The sequence below is a fragment of the Spermophilus citellus genome, assembly GCF_964194105.1.
Source record: "Spermophilus citellus genome assembly, chromosome: 9".
NCBI classification, from domain to species: domain Eukaryota; kingdom Metazoa; phylum Chordata; class Mammalia; order Rodentia; family Sciuridae; genus Spermophilus; species Spermophilus citellus.
The window spans coordinates 22,832,311-22,848,625 of record NC_138191.1 but is presented as its reverse complement, the minus strand read 5'-3'; positions in this window follow the sequence as shown (position 1 = coordinate 22,848,625).

Below are 16,315 nucleotides of genomic sequence, written 5' to 3'. Positions count from 1 at the left end.
TTCTGCTGCTATACCACCAGGTACACAGAAGAGCAGAGAAAACTTGTGTTCCCAGAAATAGAGAAATAAAGGGAGAAAGAGAAGAGACCACACAGCCTTGGCAGTAGCCGTCCCCATCCTGGATCACTTCCTACTTCTTGGCTCCTGACTCTAATGAAACCCAACTTCATGTCCTGCCTTGGGTCTAGGCTCATGTCCAACTCATCAAGTTTCCTTCCTCCTGAAGCTCCTCTGAGTCAGTTTCCATTATTTGCAATCAAAACTAGAGTCTTGAAAAGCAATTAACATTATCATTCAGATTAAGAGTCTACTAATGGTTATTGAATACCTATTTGGTGCCAGGCACTGTTCCAGAAACATTTGTCGTGATTTATCTCATTTATCATCATCTTCATCAGAAACATCATGAACATTAGCATCAAAAAGTATTTATGAAGAGCCTGCTTTTATATACCAATCAGATAGACTGAAAGGAGGTGACACCAGCCAGGTTGACGTCCACTGACTGTTTTCTAGACAGGCAGGCTGAGGTGAAGACAAACGTACAGGGCATTACATCAAGAAACGAGGAGACAGTGAGATATTTGTCTCATTATCAGGTTAGAAGGAAGGAGGGGAGACAAGACCTGGCCCAGCAGATAAGGGAAGAGCTGAGGACATGCTAGGTCAGGGTGTGGGGATAATTCCTAGGTGAAAGCTTCAATATGAACCAGGAGTGTAAAAGAGACTGATTGAGTTGAGTACCAGGGCCCACTGCACCAATTAGAAGGTATCTGTTTGGTCTCTGAATTCAGGGAGGAAAGAGAACAGAGTCAAGCAGATGGCAGAGGTAGAAGGGCTTAGAAAAGAACCAAAAGAAATCTTCACCACGGTTATGGATCCACCTGGCAGATGTCAGAAAACATCCAGAATTCGAGCAACAGAACTGGCAGGCAGGTGGTAGGAAAGAGGTTGGACAAGATAAACACCCAGAGGAGAAAGCTCCAAGTGGAGAGTGGAGATGGAGACAGAGAGAGAGAGAGAGCATGCCAAAGAAAGGCAGAGGAGGATAAGTGGTTCCAAAGTGGAGGGTTCAGGTGGGGTCAGAGGCAAGGAAGCCAAGGATTGGAAATGTGAAGAGAGATAAAGGAAACCAGAAAAGAGAACCTTAGTTGTTTCCTGACTCTTCATTCTGCACATGGGGAGCTGGATACTGTGCTGGGTCGTTCTTCCAAATATTCTGACATTCTCCACCCTCTCCACCCCGCCTTCACTCTGAGCAACTGGGCAAGCCTGTCTCTGCCTCTGGATGGTCTTCATCAAAGTCCCAATAACAAGAACCTTTCCCATTTATCTACAGCTTTATAAGGAACTTACAAGATAGCCTGAGATCCTCCCAGTTGCTCTCGGAGTCAATATTATCGCCCACCCCACCGAAAATCCATTCAGTCATTAAATGAGTCTCTCTGGAGAACCAACCCCAATCCCATGCTCAGTTCTGGGGAGTCAACGCTGACTTCAACAGGCACCACACTCCTAAGCTTCTAGTAGGTGCCAAGCAGGCATCTCCTCGCGCTATTTCTTCTTCCTGAAATCTCATGTCCTTTACTTTACACTAATCTAAATCTTACTTACCTCAAGACTTGTCTTCTCTTCTAAGTTCTTGACGTATTATGAGGAATGGAGTAATGCTGCAGTCTGGCTGGGCACAATTCAGGAGCCACTTGTCAACAAACTTTATTTTTAGAACTCACACGGCACCACACAGCTCTTCAGGAATCCCCTCAGAGCCCAACTGCCACCACCGGGTTCCCACAAGCCTCTCAACCTCCCCCACCCCCCCTGCTCTTGAGGCTGATTGGCTGGGTCATGTGGGCGGAGCCAAAAAAGTCCCCCAATGAGCAGCTCCGTGGTCTGAAAGGGCGGGGAAACAGCCCAATGAGCATCACCGAAGAGGAGCCAGTCAGTTGGCAGCTAGAAGTTTGCTGGGGCTGCTGTGAGCCAATCACAGCTGGCAGCTGGAAGTTTGCTGGCAGCTGGAAGTTTGCTGGGGCCCCTTTGGCTGTGGCTCAAACCCTGGTGTTCATGTCCATTGGGTCTTACATTTTCTCAACTTCAACCATTGACCTGTTTTAAAAAAAAAAGGTTAAAATAATGACTGCCCACAATGGAATATTGACATAGGAATCAAAACAAAAAAGAGGCTAAGTTTCAAAAGCAAGTTGTAAACCATGGTACAAATGGAAGGGATGAGAGATCCACGGACCCCTCCCCAGCAGGTGATCTGTCTCCCTCACTCTCCTTCATGCATATTCAACAGGGAGCATTTAGGCTTTCTCCACTTGAATCCTGGTGTTACTTTTCTCCCTCAACTAGATTCCAAGCCATGGAGGCATGGAGATACATCATGCATACTCTTTTCCATCCTCCATGGTGTCCAGGGAAGTGCTAGGCACTTAGTAAACATCATCCAGGTTTGTTGATTGAGATCTCATGAAGCGTAACTGTCCAGGAGGTGATTGTGCCACCCTCACACTGGGAGGCAGGAGGCAGGCAGAAAGAACTCACACTTCGGCCCTCGGCCAGTGACTAGCCAGAGCTGACACCAGCAAGGCAGTCAAGGAAATGGGCCGCCCAGTTCCCCAAACCACCTGACCTCAGGCTACCCATGCCCCTCAGCCAGCATGGAGCCCAATGCAACTCCCATTTGGAAATAAGAACCATCAGCCCTCAGAATGATTTAGGGACATTGCTTGTTTTTCCCAGCAATTGCCAGAGTTCCTGTTCCCTTTGTCAGTCTAGCTGATGCCTTTCTATAGCCCAGGGATTATAGCAATAAATTTCCATTTAGCCGTGACAAATGACTCCTCTGTTCCCTGTCCCGCCTCTTGCCCCTACCTCCTTGTTCTGAAGTCTCCCTCTCGGAGGGAGCTCAAGGGCCTTTCCTTTGTGTGACACTGGCAAGTTCTGCCATTTACAGTCCCCCAAAGCTGGTATCACTTCAGAACAGACTGATTGTGACCCGGAGAGGAAGAGCGACCCTGGTGGGAGAGGAGCTGGGTTGCAATGTGGCCCAGCCCTCCTTTCCTTAGTGAAATCCTTGATGACACCGAGCACAAACAAGAAGAATGTGACTAATAAGAGGCGAGGACAGAGCGGGAAGGCAGAGGGGAAGGCGGAAGAAGCAAAAAATGTTCATTAGTTGCATTGATTTGAGGGGAAAGATGAGTGATTAAATAATTCGCCCCCAAGGAAGAGGCTCCTGCTCCTGCCTCCTTCCTTAGCAGGAAGTAGAGATAATTTTGTAGCCGAGTGATTCTGCCTTGCTCCATCTGAGCTGGGGCTCCTAAGAGGAGGGGGAGCCGGCTGAGGAGTGGGGCTCCCCAGCCAACTCTCGGCAGTGCACACTAATAGACAGGAAGAGTGCATGGTGGATGTCCCAGAGTGGATGAGTCCCCTCATGGTCCCCTTCCAGCTTTGGAATTTATTACAGAGCGTAGGTGAGCTGGGCTCAGTTAGTCTCAACTTCAAAACTGACCGAACATAAAAACCTGTGTTCCCTGAGGCAAGGCCTTGTGACCGAAGGGAATGGATCATGGGCCTGAAAAAGTGACATCTTCAAAGTCAGCATTCTTCATTCTCAGAATCAAAAGTCAACTGTGACATGATGCAGCAGGGAAGGAAGATGGCACTTATGTTGTGTCTACTGGGTGCCAAGTCCCTTCAGTTTTGTTGATTCACTAACATTTATGGCCCCTTGTTACTTGCCAGACACAGATACAGAGTGAGGACAGCATGATCCTTTGAGGATCACTGAACTGCTCTAAATAGGGGGAAAAGAAATGTCAGCAAGCAAATTCCATATTCTACTATAAGGGAACATTGGGGGACAGACAGGGAAGAGAATGTGCACCAGACTGAGGGTTTCTGGAATGTTCTCCAGGGAAGGTGAGGGCTGACTTAGTTCAGAAGGTGCCCCAAGTCTGCCATTCCCCTGTTGGAGCCCAGGCTTCTTTGCAGTTCATAGTCGTTCAACCTTTGCTCTTTTCTCTCCTACCTCTTTTGCAGCCCCATGATCCCTGAGGAGGGAGAGAAGGCTCCACCCCAGGCCCCACCTGGTGTTCAAGGGGGACTCCAGAACCTTAGAGCTCTCCCTCGCACAGGTTTCTGCAATGCGACTTGGCCCTACCAACTCATTACCATGTTTTTGGCAGATGGGAGGCAACTCATAGAAGCATTCTCTTTCAATTGCATTTCTTAGCTTAGATCTCTTAGAATAAAGTATAGATCCAGACCAGAGAGTCAAGCTGCCCTGGGCTGCTCCTGTCCTCAGAGACAAAGAGGGGGAGCCCTCCTCTATCTCTCCTTCCCACATCCCTCTCTAGCTCCTGGCCAGGTACATCCATTTTCTTTTCAACCAAGGGCTTGGCAACAGCAAATTCAGAAAGCAGATATTTTCTCTGTAAAAAGAATCCCAAAAGTACTGTGAATGTAGCTTAGTGGTGGAGTGCCTGCCCAGCTGGCACAAGGCCCTGGGTTTGATCCCCAGAATAATAATAATAATAATAATAATAATAATAATAATAATAATAATGGCGGCTGGGTGAGGTGGTACACACCTGTAATCCCAGCAGCTCAGGAGACTGAGGGAGGAGGATCACAAGTTCAAAGCCAGCCTCAGCAATGGCGAGGCACTAAGCAACTCAGTGAGACCCTGTCTCTAAATAAAATACAAACTAAGGCTGGGGATGTGGCTCAGTGGTTGAGTGCCCCTGAGTTCAACCCCTGGTACCAAAATAAACAAATAAATAAATAATTTCTCAAAGAGAACTGAAAATCAGTAACTCTCAAGTGGGTTGGAGGAAAAATCTGGAGGCCACATAATTTATCCTGAAATTCCAAGAACTACTTGATGCTCTCCCTTCTCCAGTCATGTGATTACAAGTCCTGTGCTTCCTAGATAATCATTGTACCTGTGGGGTCTCACAACAGTTCCCAGAGAGCTTTACCTTGCATCTGCTTCCTCTCTCCATAGCAACATACCTGAAGGTTGAGACTTAATTGTCTAGAATGGAGAGGACTCCAGAATAACCCTTACAGCCCTGATGTTCCCACCCACTTCCTGAAGTGAGCCTGATGGCATTTCTCCATTTTCTCAGATAAAGCATGTGGTTTGATTAATCCTTCCACCACTGCCACCGCCCACCACACACACACACACACACACACACACACACACCAGGGCCCCTGGAAGGCAGCCTGACATTAATCAACATCAGCAAAATTTTAATAATAAGTTTTGAGCATTTGCAATCTGATAACCTCTTTCCTGTAATAATTGCAACCAAAAGTGCCAATGGCCAGCTAAGACAAGGAACTTTGCCCAAGGTAGCTACCTCACCATGTGCACATGCCCTATCACAGAATCCTCCCTCCTCTTGAGCTGGGGTAATGAAAAGAAAGCAGGCCTGCGACATGGGACCAGCCCAACCATAGCCAGGGCTGGGAGTGGAAAGACAGACTGATCTGTACAACTGAGGGGGGTTTTGGTTTTGATTTTTAGGGTTTTTTTTTTAACATCCATTTAGTTTACTTCTTGGCTTGAAACAATTTTTTTTAATACCTTTGTTTTATTATTTATTTTATGTGGTGCTGAGGATTGAACCCAGTGCCTCATGTATGCGAGGCAAGCGCTCAACTACTAAGCTATATCCCCAGGCCCATGAAAACAATTTTTAAAAGTTAGCAAGTTAGAAAGTTAAGATCTGAGAGCTAGGAGCTAGAGAGCATCTCAGGTCTTCCCTTCCTTGGCACTTACTTTCCCTAAGAATTGAAGTGCACAAGAGGCCTGAGATACTAGCTAAGCCAAGCCCCTGAGGCCCAAAGGTGGAATTAACTCAGCCAGGTCGAAGTTAGTGTAGTATCAAAAGTAGACCTCTAGGTCATCTGGCTCTCGAAACTCAGCTTTTATACCATGGCACAGCCACGGGTGCCTCCAAAATCAGGCACAGGAGAAATGAAAAGAAAATCAAAGAACTGTAGATAGAGGAGATATTTTACCATAGGCAGAAGAGCTCTTTGAGACCCTCTCCCAAACTACATTGCAGAAATCAATCACAAAGCATTTATTGATCAGCTACTATGTACTTAATGCTTTTCAAGGCCCTTTGGAAAGTAGAGAAGAGGAATAAAAACAGGAGATCATTCAATACAGTGCCTTTTCCTGTCATATCATGGGGCTCATTAAACATGTGTTGCTTGACATTGCATTAAGACATGATAATATTAACCAGTATTTTTGAGTGTTTATCATGTGCCAGGGACCTTGTTCTAAGCTCCTTACATGCATGTATCATTTTTATAGATGAACTTGAAGGACAGAGAAGGTAAACCCAAGGTCATATACACTGGGTAAGAGGTCGTGAGATTATGCTTTCAACCCAAGAGATTATAGAAGACATAGAATGTACATATTTTATGTCCAACTGGGGCACTTATAATAAAGCTGTGTGATTGAAATCTGTCAGCAAGTGACTCAATCTCTGGCCCTCATTTGAGAAATGGGCAGAATACCACTTCATATAGGGAGGGAGGAAGGATTAATCAGCTAATGCCTTGTGGGGCCCCTGAACACTCAGTCTCCACATTGCATTACACACCCCTTTCCTTCTGACGACTCAGTGTCGGGGAGAACACACACACACACACACACACACACACACACACAGAGGCAGTGCCTGCATCTCCTCACCAGCAAAATCAGAATATGCTGTTATTTACCTCATAAGGCTGTTGTACAAATAGACTGAGTTCATACAAAAGAGCACTAGAAGAGAATTTGGCACAAAGAATATACTCAGTGAGGAGGGGCTATTATCATTGCTATCATCCCTATACCACCACCATCATCACCACCATCATTCTTGTTTATAGAAATTTACTACAACCTGGGCTTCAGAAAACTGGGCTGGTGTATTAGAGAAAACTTTATGAAGCAGCAGAGTCCAGGTTGGAGCGTGGAAGATGGCTAAGATTTATACAGTGCTTCAAACTAACAGGTGCCAGAAACACAGGATTCCAGACTCCTTGTGGCAGAGGAACGTGGTGCCTAGGCCTGGAAGAACTCGCTCTGCTTTTCCTCTAACTGTGGGCAATGGAGTCAGAACAAAAGTCCTTCCTGAGCCAGGTGTGGTGGCGCACACCTGTAATCACAGTGGCTCAGGAGGCTGAGGCAAGAGGATCGCAAGTCCAAAGCCAGCCTCAGAAACTTAGTGAGGCTCTAAGCAACGTAGCAAGACCCTGTGTCAAAGTTTCAAAAAGTAAAATAAATAAAAAGGGCTGAGGGTGTGGCTCAAGGGTTGAGTGCTCTGGGTTCAATCCCTGGGACCCCAAAGAACGGTTTTTCCTGGAGACCAGGGCTTGGGGCTGCCAACCCCAGGGAGGATGTCCAACCTTTCTGAGAAGCGATCTGACAGTGGGGCTGTTAGAGAACTGCTATTGTTCCTCAAAAATCCATGTGTTGAAGTCTTGGTCCCCAGAGTAGTGCTAGGGGAGGTGATGGGATCTTTCAGGAGGCCTACTGGGAAGTCCTTGGGTCACGGTGGGCACATCCTTGAAGGGAATTGTGTGGCCCTGGTCTCCTCCTCTTCCTCTTCTGTTTTCTGGCCATAAGGTGAGTTTTCTCTGCCGCACGCTTCCCACCATCTGGCACCCCCACCCGAGGCCCAAAACAATAGTCTGCTTAGTCATGGACTAAAAGCCCTAAAACCATGAGCCAAAATAAACCTTTTTACAAGTTAATTATCTCAGGATTTTTTTTATCGTGAGGGAAAGCTGACTAACTCGAGAACTGCACCCCAGAAGCCTAGTAGGCCACCCCCTGCATGCCACCGGTCTCCCAGATGGGGACATAGCAGCACTTCCCCGTGGCCCACCTGCCCTTAGCCTGGCCACGCTGGCGGCTGTTGCTGGTTGGATGCGGAATTTGTGGGTTGTTTACACTGCGGCCTTTTTATTCTTGAACCTGAAAGCTTTACTGGGTATTAAATTCCGGCATCAGACTGCTGTTTGTGCTCCCGGGTGAAGGAATAAGAGAGAGAGCTTTAATGCTCTCAAAAAGTGAGGCCTGAATCATTTATGAACGGGCATCACAGGAAGCCCAGAGCTGGTATTAGGACAAGAGCTGCTTCCAGAAGGAAAATGTTTATTGTGGAAGCTCTGGCTCTGCCCTCACCCCATCAGTCCCCAAGCCCTTGTTAGCAGGATCACACAAATGGTTCCCCCATCACTAAAGAATGTCCTGGTGGTGGACGATGTTGGGAGAGGAGTGGTCGACTACAGGAGGACAAAGAGGGCCTGGATGACTGTCTTTCTGTCTTTCTGTGGTGAGAGAGAAGCTCTGTTCTGGCTACCATAGACTATTTAGCTTCAGCTTTGTTCTTGTTGGAATTTTTTTTAAAAACTCCCTGCGCGCCTCCAGGGGTGGTCTGGCCTGGTCTGGGCAATCCTGCTGGCAGGTGGGCTGCTGCATTTGACCAAACCCAAGTGAGCTGTGAACTCCAGTCCCAACCCCAGTGGGGAAGGTGCAGCTTCAGAGTCCAATAAGCCCTACGATTTTTTTTTTTTTTAGCCACTAGTTCAACCCCTTCATTTCAAAGGTCATAATCAGACGGCACAATGTTTCCTTTCAACATCTTGGAATTAACACGCTGAAGGAGACAGAAGACAAGCAAAACAAGATGAAGCATCAAGAACAGCTAGGGGCTGGTGCTTCTGCATATCCAGCCACCCCCTGTCCTCCTTCACCCCCGGCAACTCTGCAGGCATTCAGAGTAAAACACAGCTTGCATTCCCTCTGACAGCTGAAAGGATCTTGCCATTCCCCACACCATGAATTAGCCGCCTAATTTTATGGATGTCCTTAAGAGAGCAAAGACCCTGAAATACAGAATAGGGACAGCGCTACCCTCAGAAAGGTCTTGGCGGGGCCTACCAAGTCCCTAAACCTTACCCACCCCCAAGGAATACTGCAAACCCAAGAAAGACTGAGAAGTCAGATTTCAGAGCACTGCAAAGGGCTTTCTCCCCACCCAGGAAAAGGGGTGACCACACAGAACTATTGGGAAGCTCATGGCGGTCACGTTGGTGACAGCTCTTTATGTCCTGGAGAGCAAGGGCAATCACTGGTGCTCTGGCTGTGTCGCTAATAAACTACAGGATTGGGGAACTTCATCTGCCTGCCCTTCAGTTTCCTCCTCCCAGACAGGAAGTTTATAGCTTCTAAGATCTCCCCAAATCTGTGACTCTGGATGGCCCCCAACTCCAGACCCTGAGACTCCTGGGCCTAGGTAGCATTTGGAAGGGACCCGAAGAGGTGGGAGAGTATCCAAGGTATCTGCTCCACGTGACTCTAGGGAGACATGCGCACCCTCAGCAGGAGGCTGGTGACAACAGCTGGGCACTAAGGACAGCCACCCACAATTCCTGAGAGCTGGAGGGAGCCAGTCTCCAGCAGGGAACAAAATGTTCCAGTGACAAGAATGTCAACAGCCTCCCTCGGGCTCCAGGGTTAGGCTGAGGGGGGAGCCTGATAGGCCACAGTACCATTCTCACCCACTGACTAGTTTCCCCCCAAAAGAACAGAGTAACCCCCATTTGCCTGTGTTGTTAGGCAAAAGGCCCCATCCTCAAAATCCTAAGGAACTATCACCCGATGCCGAATGCAAACCCATCTGGAGCTTTGGCAAAGGTTAGTGGTGTCTCAGGTGGGCAAAGTGAGTGAGTGTCCCAGGGGTTGGAGGGACGAGAGCTCAGAGCCCCCAGCCACCGTGGCAGGCACAGACACTAAGCCCTAGAGCACATTTCCTAGGATGGCCCACGAGATGAAGCCCAGATGGCTCCACAGCTTAAGAGGCTGGCGTCCAGGGGAATGGGGAAGCCAGGCAGGAGGGGAGCCTGCAACAAGAAGGTTTCCGGCAGAAAGTAGAGTGACACGTGGAAAACTGTCCTGGAGCTAGAATGCAGCGCCATCGGCAGCTTGCCCTCCTTAGAGCCCCGGTTTGTCCTCGGAGAGCACAGCCGGTAAAGAGGACCCTCCAGAGGCCTGGCCACCCACTGCAGTTCTCTCCCGTCAACATGCCCAGGCTCCTGACAAACACCCGCTCCTCCGAAGGGAGTGGAGGTGGGTGGGAGAGGAAGTAGTTGTTGCTTTGAAGTTTGGAGAAAACTTCTACTAACAGATCTTGGGGCCTGAGTTTTTCCCATTGTCAAAGAAGCAATGTTGGACTTGGCATTTCCTAAAGCACTTTCTGCTCTGACATTTTGGAATTCTATGATTATTTTAAAATAAATAAGTGAGATCATACGGTATTTGTCTTTTTTTTTTTGTATCTGTTTCACTTAACATAATGTCCTCCAGATTCATTCATGTTGTCACAAATGAGAAGTTCCCCTTCTTTTTTAAGGCTGAATGGTATTCCATGGTGTGTATATACCACATTTTCTTTATCCATGTATCTGTTGGAAGTCACTTAGGTTGATTCCATATCTTGACCGTTATGAACAGTAACTGCAATAAACGTAGAAGTGCAGATGTCTCTTCGACATACTGATTTCATCTCCTTTGCACACATACCCAGTAGTGGGATTGCTGGGTTCTATGGTAGTTGTATTTTGGGGGTTTTGAGGAATTTCCATACCATTTTCCACAATAGCTGTACTAATTTACATTGCCACCAACAGTGTCCAAGGGTTCCCTTTTCTTTTCATCCTGGCCTTTTAAAAAAAGTCAATCTCACAGAAGCAAAGTGTAAAATGGTGGTTGTCAGGGGCTGGGGTGAACAAGGGGTAGGGGAGCTGTTTGTAAAAATAAAATTCTGGGGATCCATTTGACAGCCTGATGACTAGAATGAGTAATGTATACTTGAAATTGCTAAAAGATGATTATATTTCAAATGTTCTCACCACAAAAGTGTGTAAGACAATATTAACTGGCTTTCATTAATCATTTTAAAATGCGTATATATGTCAAAACATCATGTTGTACACTGTAAATATATACAATTTTATTTGTCATTGATACTAAGGTATAAAACAAAGTTTAAAACAATAAAAAAAAAACAGAGGAGAAAAGACAGGGAAATGTAAGAAAAAATTTTTGAGGAAGAAAAAGAACAGTCTGGCAGCACAGGAGTAGAAAGATTTGCCCACATTTTAAGGCAGATGAGCTTTGGAGAGTGGGCAGAGCCTTTGGAGGGGGCACCCTTTGTTGCACTAACAGGAATTAATTTGTCAAGGCCCAGAAACTCTCTATAAATCTTCAGCCCAGTGGCGGGAGGCCCTGGTTGATTGGAGCCTGTGGACTTTGAGCCGGGAGATTGCTTTGGAGGCAGCTGGCGGATCCAGACCCCTACCCTGGAGAGCTCCAATCTACAGGACTCTGGACCCTCTAATGATATTGTCCATAAAAAGAAGCCTGTGGCTACAGCCAAAGTCTGTGGCTCATGCCTAACTGGGGCAGGGCCAGCCCAGGCGGGAGGATTAATGACAGTGATTGAATATTTTATAAGTGGAATATTGTGTATTTTCCAAAACCAAATGGAATGTCATTTTTTTTCCAAGAGAGATGAGGAACGTCATTGTCCTCATTTCCCATTCAAACTACATACTCCATAGCAAACAAGATGAATGAAACCAGGAGTCTCCTAGGAAAAGAGGAAAAGGCCGAGAGAGGGAAGGAGGATCCTCCCCAACTCTGTCCTCTCCCTGCCAGCCTGGTCCCACATCACAGCCTCCCCCATCACCCAGTACTTCAACCACTGTCCCTGGATCACTCCCGCTGTGAACTGCTGAAATAGCCCCTCCCCTCACCCCTGGATGGTCTCTGCACCTCGTGGAGATTGAAATCACAAGGTCATCCAGTCCATCCCCTTGTTTCCAAGAAACACAGAGCATCCCACATGGAGAATTTGCCCCCAGACCTTCCTTACATAGTTCATCTAAGGTCTTATTTTCTTTAGGAATGCCTTCTTTTGGTCTAACTGAAGTCCATCTTGCTGCAAATGAAGGCCATGCCCTCGACATGTTGATTTTTGTGGCTTTCCTCCTTAGGACGGACGCCCTGCCTGTTCTTGGTATGAACATCTTTAGGACTGGAGTGCTTCAGAAAGCCTGGATCTAGCCTGGCCTCCTAACCCACCCTCCTTAATGCGCTGTTGGCCCGTGCAAATGGAACCATTTGATTAGCCCTGGAAGGGTGAGAGGCCCCTTTTCTCCACACCCTATTACATGCTCCAAGGCCACCCACACGCTCTGTGACTTTGCATTTACCCTGCCATCTTTCATGCCAGTTGACTTTTCATCTCCAAATCCCTTTTCACATTAAACACAAACCCACACACTCTGTCCCATTTTCCTTTGAAATAAATCATAAGCCCATGCCAGAAACGACTCAGGGTGTTCTCCGGAATTTGTAAACAGCATTAAAGTCTTGTGGGAAATGTCACAGAGTGTTGGTCTGAATTTATTAAGTAATTTCTCAGCTTAAAATATATCTTTCCAGCCTGCTGTCTGACAACATTTACCTCTAATGGAATTTCATCCACTCCTGATCACTAGGCACATCCCCCAGCCCAGAGCCGATGCCCAAGCTCCTCCTCCCGTCTGGCTCCCAGTCGGGAAGTTTTCAGACATGCCAGCCATGCCGTTGGCCTTTCAGATGCTCTTTGGAGCTCTCGGTGCACCTGACTGTATTTCTGAAGGTGCAATCGCACGGTGTGCTCATGGATGTAACTAAACTTAGGAACATATCACTCACAGCCACCGTCAGTGTGCGCCAGCAACAGGACTGGGGACTGTTTCAGAGACGTGCCCCAAATCTCCCTCAGACCCAATCTCCCCCAAACAAACACACTTTAAGATAAAACCAGGACTTACTATACAAAATAGCTTCAAGACTCGTCCTCCAAGCCTGCTTCCTCTTCTTCAGCCAGTTATCATCTTTAAATCCCTCCTTTAGAGAAATGTTGGCACCGTCCTTGGTTGATTTTGACCTCTGGTTTCAATCAGTCAAGTAAGTGACACATCTATAAAGAACAACTGCTCTGTACAAAGTTAAAATGGAGAGAGGAAGGAAAGATGCTGGCAGCTTATGTCCTTACTCGGTCTGTCCTGGGGGCTGCGGTCCTCTGTATGGCCTAAGGGGACCATCCTAACCATGGCAGGGAGTCTTTCAGCAGCCATAGCCCAGCATCCATTGGGCAGTGGATTTGATGTGTACTCTAAGCTCAGCGTCCGGGGTAATTAATTCTAAGCTTATCATAACTCAGAATGTCAACTTTTCTCCACTCTGCAATATAGGGAAAATAGTGTAACACACAGGTCAAAAAAATCTAGACCTTGAAATCACGTAGAGGTGGCATGCCCGTTATGCTATTTATTTGCTATATGACCTTGGACAGTGCTATGGTTGGTGTGATGTAAAGGTGGTCCACCACATAACAGTGTTGAAAGGTGGTAGACTCTTTTAAGAGGTAACTGAGTCATGGCTGCCCTGTGAAGGGATCAATGCTCTCTTGGAATGGGTGGGGCCTCACAGGAGTGAGAAGTGGATTAGTTTCCAGCGTAGGTTGCTATAAAAAAGCAAGACTGGCCCCTCACCTGACTCCTGTTTCCTGTCTTGTCACATGACCTCTCCCTTTGCATGCACCCACTTACTCTTCTACTTCTCTGCCATGTTAAGATGCAGCCAGGCAGACCCCACCAGATGCCAGCACCATGCTATTTGGATTTTCCAGACACCAGAATTGTGAGCCAAATGAGCTCTTTTTTCCTGTATACATTGCCAGAGTCGGGTATTCTGTTATAGCAACCCAAAAGAGACTAACAGTTGCTTAGTCACTCTCTGCTCAGTTTCCTTATCTATATAATGGTGTTAATATTAGTGCCCACCTCATAAGTTTATCCTAAAAATTAAAATAATAAATTTAAAATACGTAGAACAATGTCTGGTTATTGTTTTTAATAATTATTAATTCTTATTCATAATAATCAATTATTATCTGTGATTATTGAAATGTTGGGTATTATTTTATTGTCTGACAGGCATGTACCCTTTGCTTCTTTTCTTCTAATGAGTCATGCCAGTTCCTTCGACTCTGAGTCATGGCTGCCCTGTGAAGGGATCAATGCTCTCTTGGAGTCTTCACTATCTGGTGACTGAAGAGAGGCTAGTGGACCGCTGCCCGTGCCAATACCTGTTTCTCTCCTTGTATACCTGCTTTGAGGATGCAAAGGCATCTCTACCTCTCAAGGGGTTTGCATTTCTGGAACAGAAGGTAAAAGATGCCTATTATGGCTTGGATATGAGGTGTTCCCCTAAAAGTTCATGTGTTAGGCAATGCAGGAATGTTTAAAAAGTAACATGATTTAATTATGAGAGCCTAATCATTTGATTAATCCCTTCGATGGATTAATCGTTTCATTATTGGATGGTAATAGTAGTCATGTGGGGAATGGCTGGAGGAATTAGGTCTCTAGGGGCGTGTCCTTGGGGATTATATTTTGTCCCTTGCTCTCTTTCTCTCTGCTACTAGGCTGCCAGGAGCTGAGCAGCTTTCTTCCACAACGCCCTTCCACCATGATGATCTGCAAGCCCAGAGTAGCAGAGTCAGCCAACCATGGACTGAACCCCTGAAATCATGAGCCAAAATAACCTCTTTCTCCTCTAAGTTGTTCTGTCAGGTATTTGGGTCACAGAAACAAAAAGCTGATCTACACAATACCTACCCTACCTGCTTCCCAAGAAATTGCAAGGAGCCCCTCTTCACACATCAGGCAGGCCAGTAGCTCTCTTGTGGCGACTATGGGACCAGAACAAGGGAGACAAAGGTGATAATGGAAATGAAACTAGTTTTAATAGGCAATCCCAGAACAAAAGTTACAGCAACAGTTAATCAATGGGGGAATGTGATGGTGATCATTATTTAAAATATATGTCAGAAGATTTGAAGTCGGTGTCAACATACCTTATATACAAACAGAGATATGAAAAATTGTGGCATATATGTGTATTAAGAATTGTAATGCTAAAAAACAGTATATGTATAATGGCATAATTTGGCGTGAACATACTTTATGTACAGAGTTAGGAAAACTTGTGCTGTAAAAGGGTAATAATGAGTGTAATACATTCCACTATTGTCATGTATGTAAAAAATAAATAAATAAATAAAACAGATAATTGAAATAACTATAAAATTACTTAAAAAAAACTCGTAAGCAACAAGAAATCTGAGGCAAAATAGAAACAAAAAAATAAAACCCATTGGGCCAAGATAAGAACCCGGTACAGAATTTGAAGTTTGAAAGTAGTTCTGTTAGAAATTTCATTTTGTTCTGGAACATATGCTTATTTTGAGTGTATCCCTTCTCTGTTCTATTTTGAATATACCTGCAAAATAGAAGGAAATAGCAGGTGCATGTACCGAAAAAAAAGTTTTCTTTGGGGTTCTTTTTTAACTGGACTCAAGGGAATCACTCAACTCTTTGACAACATCACCTTAAACATGTTATAATTGATTATACTATGACTTCATGTTTTAATTTGGGAAGATGTGGGAGACGTCCTTATTTCTTGGGGAGATTTACAAATTGTCTAAACTTTCTGGAAATACATTTACAAACTCACAGTGGGTGAGTTATGTGTATTCTAAGCTCATTCTCTTTTTCATCTGAGTGGATGGCTTTCTAACCTTGTAACTGAAGTCTGGAGGATATATTGAGTCTGCTGGAAGAAAAAATAAGCCATACGTTTCTTTGTTTGCCTCATACTTTGTATTTTTAAATAAGTGTAAAGAGTTATGAGACCATTTAGAATGTTTATTCTGCCTCGTAAATGCTGATGGAGTGACAGAATGTTCCTATATATCAAGACCAACGCTCAGGCAGCAGGCAGAGGGCAGGTCTGTGTGCAGAACAGTCCAAGCCAAGAAGCCTGATCTGGGAAGGGCTCCTCTTCCTCAGAGCTCTAAAATCCAGCAGTAAGTGAGCAAAACCATAGAGACAATAGAGATAGGAAGACAGGAAGCAAGGTCAAATGCAAACAGCCCAGAGCTGAAAATAAACCTAGGATTAATTATAGATGAATTAAACCTACCAACTCAAATTAAATAGCCAATTTTATATTTGACATTTACACGTATTTTTGCTGGTTACCATTTTTATGTGTTGTGTGCTCTAGGAGCTGATTCTATTTGTATTTTCTCAACGTTCATTAGGAAATTTCCATTTTTCACCGGGCGTGGTGGCACATGCCTGAAATTCCAGCTACTCAGGAGGA